Source organism: Hypanus sabinus, chromosome 12 (assembly GCF_030144855.1).
Source record: "Hypanus sabinus isolate sHypSab1 chromosome 12, sHypSab1.hap1, whole genome shotgun sequence".
In the NCBI taxonomy this organism is placed as follows: Eukaryota; Metazoa; Chordata; class Chondrichthyes; order Myliobatiformes; family Dasyatidae; genus Hypanus; species Hypanus sabinus.
Genome location: NC_082717.1, coordinates 75,181,173 through 75,194,646, shown reverse-complemented (window position 1 = coordinate 75,194,646; position 13,474 = coordinate 75,181,173). Strand labels below are relative to the sequence as shown.

The following is a 13,474-nucleotide window of genomic DNA, read 5'->3' as shown; positions in this document are numbered from 1 at the left end:
TTTTTTTAAAAAAAAACTTACCCCTGACATCTCCTCTGTCCCTACTTCCAAGCACCTTAAAACTGTACCCTCTCAGGCTAGCCATTTCAACCCTGGGGGAAATGCCTCTGACTATCCACACGATCAATGCCCCTCATCATCTTATATACCTCTATCAGGTCACCTCTCATCCTCTGTCGCTCCAAGGAGAAAAGGCTGAGTTCACTCAACCTGTTCTCATAAGGCATGCTCCCCAATCCAGGCAACATCCTTGTAAATCTCCTCTGCACCCTTTCTATGGTTTCCACATCCTTCCTATCGTAAGGTGACCAGAACTGAGCACAGTACTCCAAGTGGGGTCTGACCAGGGTCCTATATAGCTGCAACATTACCTCTCGGCTCCTAAACTCAATCCCACAATCGATGAAGGCCAATACACCGTATACTTTCTTAACCACAGAGTCAACCTACAGCACAATACAGGCCCTCACAGCAGCATTGAGTGTCCCATAGACTCGAACCCCAAGATCCCTCTGATCTTCCACACTGCCAACAGTCTTATCATTAGTACTATATTCTGTCATCATTTTTGACCTACCAAAATGAACCACCTCACCCTTATCTGGGTTGAACTCCACCTGCCATTTCTCAACCCCGTTTTGCATCCTATCAATGTCCTGTTGTAACCTCTGACAGTCCTCCACACTATCCACAACACCTCCAACCTTTGTGTCATCAGCAAATTTACTAACCCATCCCTCCACTTCCTCATCCAGGTCATTTATAAAAATCATGAAGAGCAGGGATCCCAGAACAGATCCCTGAGGCACACTACTGGTGACCGACCTCCATACAGAATATGACCCCTCTACAACCACTCTTTGCCTTCCGTGGACAAGCCAATTCTGGATCCACAAAGCAATGTCCCCTTGGATCCCATGCCTCCTTACTTTCTCAATAAGCCTTGCATGGGGTACCTTGTCAAATGCCTTGCTGAAATTCATATACACTACATCTACTGCTCTACCTTCATCAGGGTGCTTAGTCACATCCTTAACATCAGGCTGGTAAGGCACGACCTGCCTTTCACAAAGCCATGCTGACTATTCCTAATCATATTGTCTTCTCTAGACTTGCGCAGCCAACAGAATCAGAGTATAAATTACAAAAAAAAAGTGCAAAAAGAAGGAATATTAAGGTAGTGTTCATTGGTTTATGGGTCATTGCAAAATCTGATGGCAGAGGGGAAAGAAACTGTGGCTAAAAGTCGGAGTCTCCCTGATGGTGGTAATGAGAAGATGGCATATACTGGATAATTGATGATGCAATCTTGAGGCACTGTCTGTTGAAGATGTTGTCTGGTGGGGAACATTGGGCCCGTGATGGAGCTGGCTGAATTTATGTCTCACTGCAGGCACTGGCTGTCCTCTGTATAGGCTGTGACGCAACCAGAGAGAGTACAATCCGCCATCCATTTTTAGAAGTTTGGTGACATACCAAATCTCCTCAAACTCCTAATGAGGCAGAGCCACTGGCTTCATGATTTCGCCCATGTGTTGGGCCCACAGTCGTTCCTCTGAGATTTTGATGCCTTGGAATTTGAAGCCACTGACCCCCCCCCCCCCCCCCCCTGCCCATGAGGACTGATGTGTATTCATCATTTTGCATTTCCTTTTACCAAATAAATCTGCTTTTTAAATAATTTAAACTGTCAAATAGAACTTCAGGGACCATCCAAGGGATTAAAATACTTTTCCGTGTTTCCTCTTTGAATGCCAATAGCTAATTGAATATACTGTCTGACTTGGTTGATCCAGTACAATCACCATAATGTGTGTTTTTTTAAAAATAAATTTTTCCTTTGACATTTGAAAACTGACATCCAGTTCTTAGAATCACTTGATCTGCAATTTTGAGATGTATTGATGTGGAATTTAATGCATTGAACAAAAGAGATGTTCTGAATAAATATCTAAGCGGGTAATACCGGTTCAAGTCAGTCATGCAATTAAGCAAAACTTGTTGGATGAAACCACATGAGTCGGGAGCATTGGTTGTGGCAAGTCAAAACACCTTTTCTTCAAATAAAAATAACAATTTAGTTTACTGAAATAGTTCCACAAATCATTGCTAATGGTGGGATATATGGTAAATAGTTTTGAAGGAATATTCATTGAAAATAAGAAAAGCAGTTGAGATAAATCAGTATTGTTTCACTGTAAGGGAAGACACATAAATATTTATAGGGAAGGTCTTGAGGGGGTATTGATGGGTTTGAATGCACAGGATATGTATGTAAATTTAGGTGCAGGAGAAGGGTCAGATGGAGCACCAATTTTTTTTTGCTCTGACTATAATAGCTCAGATTTTCATTTATGCTGGGAGGCATGATAACATGCCATTTGCAGGTTTTGGGTGCTCATGTAATATCTTAAATGCACATAAATTGATGTGACATGCAAATGCAGACTTTGTAAGCCCCATAAAGGAAAGTAAGTGGGCAGGTATGGGAGTGGGTCGTGGTTAGAGGTAGGAAATATACTGGAGACAGAACATGAAATGGGAAGTCCAATAGGGCTCATTGATTGATGATGTGGGAGAAGAAATTTTGGACAAGTTTGTGAGTGCCAAGGATGATGTTGAAAGTTTGAAGTTGGGGTGTAGGGGAGTGATTGGTTAGAATTTTTAGCATTAATAAGAATTAATTAATTTTAGCATTAGTTAGAATTAACGAGTAAACACTGCATTCCTCAGAAGGGCAAAGCAGCAGAGCCAAGTGATCTGGTGCCTAAATGATCTGGTTCTATGGACATCCTGTGATGGAAAATTCATCACTGATGTGTACAGTTTGTAGATGAAAAAATCTGGTTGAATTTCCGGAATGAGTCGATGAAATACAAAGGGGCTCTAGTGTGTTCCCTTCTGGAAATAAGAATTTTGTTTGAGGAGCATTTGAAAAAAGCTGTGCCACATAATGGAATATTGAGGCCCATCTATAACCATGCTGTCAGCAAATGTACTGTATTGATCTGGTACTATAGAGACATGAATATAAACATAACAATGAACATAAAAACAACCAATGATTAAAGCGCTGTGCACCCACTTGTAAGGTAGAAAATGGAAAGCTGTATAAACTATTCAAACTCTACTTGTTCAACTTTATTTTAATAATATGGAATTGACAATTGAGTTTTATAGTTCCTCAAACCATGAATAGAACAACAATCTGCTTAACCTCTGTCTGCTCCAGCTGGGAAATTCCAGGCATAATGACCGCATATTTCAGAGTTAGAAATGACTAGAATGAAGCATCTTTCATTTCAAGAGATGGAAATGAAACACAAAAATGTTTATATTAAACGTGTAAACTATTTTGTTTATATCTCGCTTGGAGAACTGTAAATTGCTCTGATCTGTATTTACATAAAAAGATGCAGAGCACTGGAAAAGATGCAAAAAAAAAAGATTCATTAGAATGAAACAGATAGGTTTGTACTTGTCAGGAAAAATTAAAAAGGCTGGGACTCTTCAGAAATGAGATGACTCACTGCTGACTTGATGGAGGTCTTTTAAGATTATGAAAACATTTAGTAGTCTGGTGTAGTCCAGATAGCTGTGCTACAGTGAGAGATCCTTGCCCTCAAAACCCTCCTGAAAGGTTTGACAGCTAATAAAAGTTAGGATGTGGCTTTACTAGCTTTCAAAGTTGTGAGGTCATTTAGATAGTGTTAACGTTAAAGTAAAATTTAAAATAAATTGCCTAGATTGTTTAAAAACACATTAAACTATAGCAAATTTAGAAATTGCATTTGCTGTTTGCATTTAAATCCATGATCCTATTGAAACAGGTGGCATATTGTATCTTGCATCAGGTTTAACGGGGCACAGGATTGGAGAAGTACTTTCAGCAGGATTGGCTCCAGCAGAATGATGAGCAAATAGAGTTGGATTTCTCAGTGTTAACAGCACCAGTGCAGGGATGTCTGACTTTCTGTCCAAGTGATTAATGTTAACCAGTACATTGTCGGTGAGTGAGTTAGTTGTTTTTAACAACTTTATCACTTAATCCATTTATTCATTGGCATATGTAGATGTTATTAGTGATGGCATTGTGATTCTGTTGAATAAATCCTATGTTCTGTTATGGTGCAGTTTTGAAGGCTGAACTTCTAAATCATTGCTTTCACAGCTTCATGCCTTGTCATTTTACATGGAATAACTATGGCTTAGCTGTTCACTGGAGAAAGATCCTTTGATACCTGACTTGCTGTGTCAATTGAAACTCTGATCTGCATCCACAGGATAAAAGCAAATGTCTTTCTGCCACTCTGCTGGATGCATAGCTGCTTCACGTTGTAAACAGTGATTATTATGATACAGTGGTTGCTAAGACAGCCACAACACTGCTGAGTTTCAATGACAGAATCTTCTCTTTGGGCAGTCCCTTGGGAATAAGGGCGACTTCACTCTAGTTATTTAGCTCTATCAGGAATCTCAAGCTCTGCCACTAATGGGACATGAATTGCTTGACAAGGAGAGTGAGTGGGCAATGCTCTTCTGCAGCAACAAATAACCTGCAGGAGAAACTTCACGAACTGAGCAGTATCTGTGGGAGGGGAGGGAATTGAAACTCTGCGTCAGGACACCTAACCCCTAAAGCACTGGTCGGGCTTGTGCTGGGTTTCTGTGTGCTCCCCGTGAATGGGATCAAGGTTGTCTGTGTTAACTTGATTGTTCCTTTTCCATTTTGAGCAGTAATGGGGCAAGGATGGTTGCTGTATGTTTTATAGAAGGCTTTTAAGGAGGCCAGGGCATTTCAGTGAAGTGGCTGACTCCTTGCAGCTGACTGAATGTAATTGGGGCTCTGTTGCTGGGGACATTGCCCAAGGAGAGGACTGTGTGCTGATTCACTTACCCTTTTGATGGATTAGGAGGATTTTGTAGGGACTGCCTTCCTGGTATTTTTTCACAGCTTTGTCAAGATTCAAGATTGTTCATTGTCGTTCTTTAGTGCGCGAGTGTAAAAGAAAACAAAATGCTTATTACTCCAGATCCGATGAGGCATTAAAAAGACACAATAACTATAAATATAAAAACAACCAAGGTAAATTTAAGGTAAGGTAAGGTAAGGTAAGGTAAACATCTAAGGTAAATTTTGTCATGAATATCTGCCTTCGCTCTCAAGATTTGGGATGCAGACGCTAATTTCCAGAATTTTGACTATGGACCTTTATTATTTGGGATCGGTTGATGGAGCAGCTTTATTTGCAGGTGTTTGTAAAGTGTAAGGCCTATCCTCCCCTTATGTTTCAGAGCACAAATCAATGATGGTTGCTTGCTGAAGTTACAGTGGAATTAAAACAAGATGCTGGAAATGCTCTGCAGGTTATTTAATACTGGTTTATTATTGTAGCGTACAGTGAAAAGCTTTTATTTCCTGCCATCCGGGAAGATTGTCATACACAAGTACATCCAAGGTGGTAAAAAGAATACAGAAGATAATGTTGGAGCTACAGAGGATGTAATGCAGGTGACCCAGTAAAATACAATAAGTTAGGCAGCACCTATGGAACAAAAAAACTAGTTGATATTTTTGGGTTGCTGACTCTCCTCAAGAACTGGAAAAAAAAACAAGCTGGTTTTCAGTAACGGAAGGCTGGGGAGAGATGAGTAGAACACATGGGTATGAGTTGTGGAAAATCCATGTTGGTGCTGTAAGTGTGGTGACATTACCAGGACGGGCAATCAGATTTGATTGCAAATCCTTACTGATTTGATTTACACATATTTCAGTGGAAGCTTCAATGTACACGTGACAAATAAACACTTTTTAAAAAATCTGTTTTCTTTTTTCCTCTGATAGGTTAAGACCAAATGAGTTAATAGGCCAGCTACAATGAAATCAAGCTGCTTTATGTCATAAGCAGCTTGTAACAGGTACATCAGACACATACAGTAGCACTGATAGTTCTGACTATTTACCATATCAGTACCCTGATGATCCAGAAGAAAAACCATCCAAGTTTGTCCAATCTCTGGTGTTAACTGGTAACATCCTAGTGAACCTCTGCTGCTTTTTCCTCAAAACCTCCACACACTTTGTTATGCAGCAGCCAGAACTATACACAATACTCCAAATGTGGCCTGACCAAAGTTTATACACCTGCAACATGACTTGCCAACTTGTTATTCTATGTCCTGACCAATGAAAGCAGGTACACTGTGCGCCTTCTTCACCACCTGATCTATTTGTGTTGAAACTTTCAGTGCTAGGACCAGATTAGATGCAAACTTTTGTAAAGGCGCTCACTAGAAAGCAGTGGGGGAAAACTATAATGTCATTAAGCTGGAAAGAGAGCAGAAAAGATTCGTAAGGATGTTATTGCAACTTGGTGGCTTGAGTTAGAAGGAGAGACTGAATAGGCTTTTGTCCATGGAGTGGAGGAGCCTGAGAGGTCAACTAATAGATGCACGCGAAATCACCAGGGGCATGGATATAGTCAGGGTTTCTCAACCAGAGTTCCTTGAGAGATCACAATTAAAAATAATATACATTATCTTTTGAACTTCGCGTAACCTTTGATGCTAGCGTTTATAGTGGTGTGCAGGGACTGAGCAGACCTGTTAGCAATCTCGTTAGAGGTCTCTCAGACCGGTGTGGCAGTGGGCAGCAAGACTCTGTTTATTTGTTTGAGTCCGTTCCCAGATTTTGATGTGAGGTGGGGGAGGCTGTTGATAATCGGTCAGTGCTGTCTTGCACAGAGGGGAAGGTGTTAAGCTGATGAGGAACGTGAAGTCTGTTTTCCGAACATTGAATGGACTTGCCCAACTTGGGCCATGACATCAGCCTTTTCCTCCTGAATTATCTCGCCCACCTTCCCCTTGCGTGTTGCAAACTGATTTATGGGAGCGAACAAACTATCAGTGTAGTAGAAAATTGGAGGGAAATTTTCATTCTAAAGGTGGTCCAGTGTAGTGATTTTTAAAGAGTAGGTGTGAGATGGAAGAGGAGGATTCCAGGCTTAGGCCTACGAACAATTTTGATAAGGTTAATAATGAAGAATTACAATCTTCAGCACTAGTGACGCAAAAAGTTTTTTATTTACAAAACTATAAAAGTTTATTTACACAACAAAGACACAAAGTGCAAGCATTATTTGCAAAACAGTGAATAAATTCAATATAAATAGGATTACTACTGTCTGTAAAAATCAGTTCTCAGAGGGGCTCATCGCAGCCAGAAATGCCCCCCGTATCCATTGTGACAGCATGTTCCCACTCCAAGGACAGCCAGACATGAATATACCCTCAGAAGAGGGGCTGACAGTTGGCTCTAGCAAAGTCCTTGACTTTCCACTGTCTAGACCCATGAATGGCCATCTTGGCCAGGCCCAGGAGCAAGCCCAGCAGTAGATCCCCCTCATTACCTGTCCCTTTCCGTACTGGGTGCCTGTGTAAAAGGAGCATGGGGCTGAAGTTTAACCAGAACCTGAGCAGCAGCCCCTTCAGATACTGAAACAAGGGATGCAACCTCTCGCATTCCATACAAGTGTACACTGACTTCCTGGTACTTATCCTTGTAAGCGGAACAAGTGCTACACCTGCCCTTACGCTTCCTCCCTCACCACCATTCAGGCCCCAGACAGTCCTTCCAGGTGAGGCGACACTTCACCTGTGAGTCACCTGGTGTGATGTACTGCGTCCGGTGCTCCCGGTGCGGTCTTTTATATTATTGGCGAGACCCAGCGTAGACTGGGAGACCATTTTGCTGAACAGCTACGCTCTGTACGCCAGAGAAGGCAGGATCTCCCAGTGGCCACACATTTTAATTCCAAGTCCCATTCCCATTCTGATATATCTATCCATAGCCTCTTCTACTGTCAAGATGAAGCCACACTCAGGTTAGAGGAACAACACTTTATATTTCATCTAGGTAGCCTCCAACCTGATGGCATGAACGTAGATTTCTCTAACTTCCGTTAATGCCCCCCTCCCCTTCTTACCCCATCCCTTATTTATTTATCCATCTATTCATTCATTCCCTTTTTTCTTTTTGCTCTCTCTTTCCCTCTCACAATCACTCCTTGCCTGCTCTCCATCTCCCTCTGGTGCTCTCCTCCCCCTTTCTTTCTCCCTAAGGCCTCCCGTCCCATGATCCTTTCCCTTCTCCAGCTCTGTATCCCTTTTGCCAATTAACTTTCCAGCTCTTAGCTCCCTCCCCCTCCTGTCTTCTCCTATCATTTTGGATCTCCCCCTCCCCTTTTCAAATCTTACTATCTCTTCTATCAGTTAGTCCTAATGAAAGGTCTCGGCCCGAAATGTCGACTGTACTTCTTCCTATAGATGCTGCCTGGCCTGCTGCGTTCCACCAGCATTTTGTGTGTGTTGCTTGAATTTCCAGCATCTGCAGATTTCCTCGTGAGTACACTGACTTCTCCCGGCCACAGAATGGATGGGTGGACGGGGTGTCAATGAGCCTGCTTAAAGACCTGTTGCACCCTTCCACCCAGGTCCCCAGAGTGCAGGGGAAGAACCCCTGCATGAAGAGATTTCCACTGGGGACCTTCTCCACTGCCAGATGGTAAAATATCCACAAGCTGAGTCTGGTTAGCAGATGAAGGCAAGGAAATGGAAAAGGTGAATCCAATTACAATGTTTAAAAGACACCTGGAGCAGTGCATGGTAGGAAAATGGTAGATTGATATGAGCTAAATGAAGGTAGATAGGCTAGCTGAGATAGCTGTCTTGGACAGCATGCATGTGTTGGGTCTGATTCCATTCTATGCCATTCCAGTGGAGTTGTTCTCTGGGAAAATACAGTGTCTTTTAAAAGTATTTTTAGAAAAGCATGAAAACCTAAAAATTCAAATATTGAAATGTTAGCACTTCAGTATTTATCCCACTTTGCTCAATAATTAGTTAAACCACCTCTTGCGGGTATTAAAGCCAGTAGGTCTTTTTGGATAAGTCTCCATTAGCTTTGCACAATGTAATGGAGCAAGATTTTGCAATTTATCATTGAGAAATTGCTTAATCTGTGCCAGATTAGTTGGGTAATGTTGGTGGACAGCAACCTTGAGGTCTTTCCAGAGATGTTCGATTGGGTTAAGGTCAAGACTCTGACAGGGGAACTCAAGGGCATCAACTTTCTTATGAAACTGCTCATATGATGCCACCTCTACTGTACTCTACAATAGGAATAGAGTTACCTGGCTGATGCTAAGCATTATATTTATGCCACACGTACTACCTAGTGTTGAGGCCAAGAAAGCCCGCTTTAGTCTCATCTGACCACAAAACCTTCTTCCATGTCTTTACCGTATCTTTTAAGTGCTGCTTTGCAAAGTCATTACAGGCAAGGGGTATGCTTTTTTTTAAAGCCAGGGCTTCTTCCTTGCCACTTTTCCATAAATATCCTTTTTGTGCAAGGCCTCAGAGAAGCCTTTCTCAACCTTTTTGCCCTGGAGGAATCCTTGAAATAATTTTCGGGTCTCGGGGAACACCTGCATAAAGACTATTACATCTGCAACTAATGGTACTTGTAGATGTAAGAAGTCAAATATAATTGTCAATGCTCTTTTGAGTAGAGAATGAATTTTTAGCTCGCCTTTCTTGAAATTAATCTCTTTCATTCCCTTTTATAAATTTTAAAAACTTATAATGCAAACATAATAAATTTCTCAATTTTGGGTTGAACTTGAGATGAGCGGTCACAGATTTCACCTTCAACTGAAATGAGACAGTTTCTACCCTTGCTGTTGACGCTTGTTAAACAAGACAAAGCTTACTCACGCATGTAAAAAGTTGAAAACTGCAGCAACATGTTCATTGCTTTTCTACGAATGGTTGGATACTCTTCCTGAACTTGTCCAGTAGCAGGTGAGTGCACGATCAGACTGCAGCTCATTAAATTCTTCCTCGTCTCTCAAAATCAAGTTCTCAGGCTGAGCAGAAGATTCAGAGAAAGAGTCCCTCACCCAGTCATACACTTGTGTTGAGAAGAAGGAAAAATGCTGTTCAATTTTGTTTTGTAGTTCTTCCAGATGGGTTTCAATAAGAGTTGAGGCTTTCTGATATCCTTCCTCACTCTCAAGCCCAAGCAGCACTGAAAACCTTTCAAGATTTCCTTTGGCACCATGGTTTTTCCAAAGATTCAGTTTGCTTTTAAAGCCAAGAATCTTGTAACTTGAAGTCAAAACATTTTCCTCAGGGCCTTGCAGAGACTTGTTCAACTGGTTCAGTTAAACCTTTGGCGTGCCAAAGGTTTAAAAAGGAGAGGAAGTTTTCAACAGTCACTTAAATCGAAGCAAGAGGCGGAGAGGGAAGAGGTAAAGAAAGCTCGGAGAGGAGCTGTTTTTTTTAACTGTTCGGGGCAAAGAGGCTAGAATGTGCAGGCGCGTGATGTAGCATGCCAAAGGTTTTAAAGAAAGACCGCCATATACAGCAGCCATCGTTGGAGTGGACTGAGGCAGAGTGGGACGGCCTTGGCTCAATCAGGTTTCAGCAAGAACTGGCAGAGGTGAGGTTGAACGGGGCACAACTGTGCAAGCGCGTGGAAGTAGGCCTCTGAGATCAGCGGGGGAATTTAAAAAGCGAGCAGAGGCTGAGTACAAGCTTCACTCCAGGTGAGGTAAGGCCGGGTAAGCTCCTTTAATTAATCTAATTAGCTTAGGAGTAGGTCATGGAGGCAGCAGTTAGGGCAGTTGAGTGCTCTGTTTGCAGTATGTGGGAAGTCAGGGCGAGCACAGCTGTCCCTGATGAGTACACCTGCAAAAGGTGCATCCAGCTGCAGCTCCTGACAAACCGTGTTAGGGAACTGGAGCTGGATGAATGTTGGATCATTCGGGAGGCAGAGGCAGAAATAGACAGGAGTTTCAGGGTGATAGTCACCCCTAGGAGTCAGGAGACAGGTAGTTGGGTGACTATCAAGAGAGGGAAGGGGAATAGACAGGAGGAGTAGAGCACCCCTGTGGCCATTCCCATCAACAATAAGTATACTGTTTTGGATACTGTTGGTGGGGACGACCTACCAGGGACAAGTTGCAGTGGTTGCGTCTCTGGCACCGAGACTGGACCCTCAGCTTAGAAGGGAAGGAGGGAAAAGAGGAGAGCAGTAGTGATAGGGGAGTCGATAGTTAGGGGGACAGATAGGAGGTTCACTGGAAGAGATCGAGAATCCCGGATGGTCTGTTGCCTCCCTGGTGCTAGGGTCCGCGATATCTCTGATCGAGTTCCCAGTATTCTCAAGAGGGAGGGTGAGCAGCTGGATGTTGTGGTCCATGTAGGGACCAATGACGTGGGTAGGAAGAGTGAGGAGGTCCTGAAAGGTGACTTTAGGGAGCTAGGTGCCAAGTTAAAGGACCGGACCTCTAGGATAGCAATCTTAGGATTGCTACCAGTGCCACATGCAGGTGGGTTTAGAAATAGTAAGATAATGCAGATCAACACGTGGCTGAAGACATGGTGCAGGAGGGAGGATTTCAGATTTATAGATAATTGGGCAGTTTTCCAGGGAAGGTGGGACCTGGTCCGGAGGGACGGTTTATATCTGAACTGGAAGGGGACAAATATTCTTGCAGGTAGGTTTGCTAGTGAGGCTCCAGTGGATTTAAACTAGATATGGGGGAGGGGAGGGGAACCAGAGTGTAGGAACAGATGTATGGGAGAAGGCAGAAAAAGAAGACAGTAAAGTTCTTTGTACTGTTAGAGATAAACAGAGAGGAAGAGGTGGAGAATTTCTTAAATGCATTTATGTTAATGCTAGGAGCATTGTAAGAAAGGTGGATGAGCTTAGAGCATGGATTGATACCTGGAAATATGATGTTGTAGCTGTTAGTGAAACATGGTTGCAGGAGGGGTGTGACTGGCAACTAAATATTCCTGGATTTTGATGCTTCTGGTGTGATAGAATCGGAGGGACAAGAGGGGGAGGTGTTGCATTGCTTGTCAGAGAAAATATTACAGCAGTGCTCTGGCAGGATAGATTAGAGGGCTCATCTAGGGAGGCTATTTGGGTGGAATTGAGGAATGGGAGGTGTAGTAACACTTATAGGAGTGTGTTATGGACCACCTAATGGGGAGTGAGAATTGGAGGAGCAAATTTGCAAGGAGATAGCAGATATTTGTAGTAAACACAGGGTTGTGATTGTGGGAGATATTAATTTTCCACACATAGATTGGGAAGCTTATACTGTAAAAGGGATGGATGGTTTGGAGTTTGTAAAATGTGTGCAGGATAGTTTTTTTGCAGCAATACATAGAGATACTGACTAGAGAAGGGGCAGTGTTGCATTCCCCTGTTAGGGAATGAGAAAGGTCAGGTGACGGAGGTATGTGTTGGGGAACACTTTGGGTCCAGTGATCACAATACCATTAGTTTCAATATAATTATGGAGAAGAATAGGACTGGACACAGGGTTGAGATTTTTGATTGGAGAAAGGCTAACTTTGAGGAGATGTGAAAGGATTTAGAAGGAGTGAATTGGGACAATTTGTTTTATGGATGTAATAGAGAAATGGAGGTGATTTAAAGGTGAAATTTTGAGGGTACAGAATCTTTATGTTCCTGTTAGGTTGAAAGGAAAGGTTAAAAGTTTGAGAGAGCCATGGTTTTCAAGGGATATTGGAAAGTTGGTTTGGAAAAAGAGATATATCTAAAATAAATATAGGCAACATGGAGTAAATGAGGTGCTCGAGGAATATAAAGAATGTAAGAAGAATCTTAAGAAAGAAATTAGAAAAGCTAAAAGAAGATACGAGGTTGCTTTGACAAGTAAAGTGAAAATAAATCCAAAGTGTTTCTACAGTTATATTAATAGCAAAAGGATAGTGAGGGATAAAATTTGCCCCTTAGAGAATCAGAGTGGACAGCTATGTGTGGAGCCGAAAGAGGTGGGGGAGATTTTGAACTATTTCTTTTCTTCAGTATTCACTAAGGAGAAGGATATTGAATTGTGTAAGGTAAGGGAAACAAGTAGGGAAGTTATGGAAACTGACAATTAAAGAGGAGGAAGTACTGGAGCTTTTAAGGAATATAAAAGTGGATAAATCTCTGGGTCCTGACAGGATATTCCCTAGGACCTTGAGGGAAGTTCATGTAGAAATAACAGGGGCTCTGACAGAAATATCTCAAATGTCATGAGAGACGGGGATGGTGCCGGAGGATTGGCGTATTGCTCATGTGGTTCCATTGTTTAAAAAGGGTTCTAAGAGTGAACCTACCAATTATAGGCCTGTCAGTTTGACATCAGTGGTGGATAAATTAATGGGAAGTGTTCTTAGAGATAGTATATATAATTATCTGGATAAGCAGGGTCTGATTAGGAACAGGTGCATGGATTTGTGTGTGGAAGGTCATGTTTGACAAATCTTATTGAATTTTTTGAAGAGGTTACGAGGAAAGTTGACAAGGGTAAAGCAGTGGATGTTGTCTATATGGAATTCAGTAAGGGCTTTGACAAGGTTCCGCAGGGTAAGTTAGTTAGGAAGGTTC

General features: G+C 42.2%; 1 protein-coding gene across 6 annotated transcripts in view; it reads left to right on the top strand.

Moving 5' to 3' along the window:
• LOC132403024 (1-phosphatidylinositol 4,5-bisphosphate phosphodiesterase beta-4) overlaps positions 1-13,474 on the top strand; it is a 542,946-nt gene that overhangs the window by 93,913 nt on the left and 435,559 nt on the right. Inside the window, exon 4 of one of the 6 annotated variants that reach the window (XM_059986233.1) lies at positions 3,855-4,009. The exons of the other annotated variants lie outside the window; for them this stretch is intronic. The gene's annotated coding sequence lies outside the window, so the exon portion shown is untranslated. The remainder of the gene's footprint in view (positions 1-3,854; positions 4,010-13,474) is intronic. 6 annotated transcript variants of the gene reach the window in all.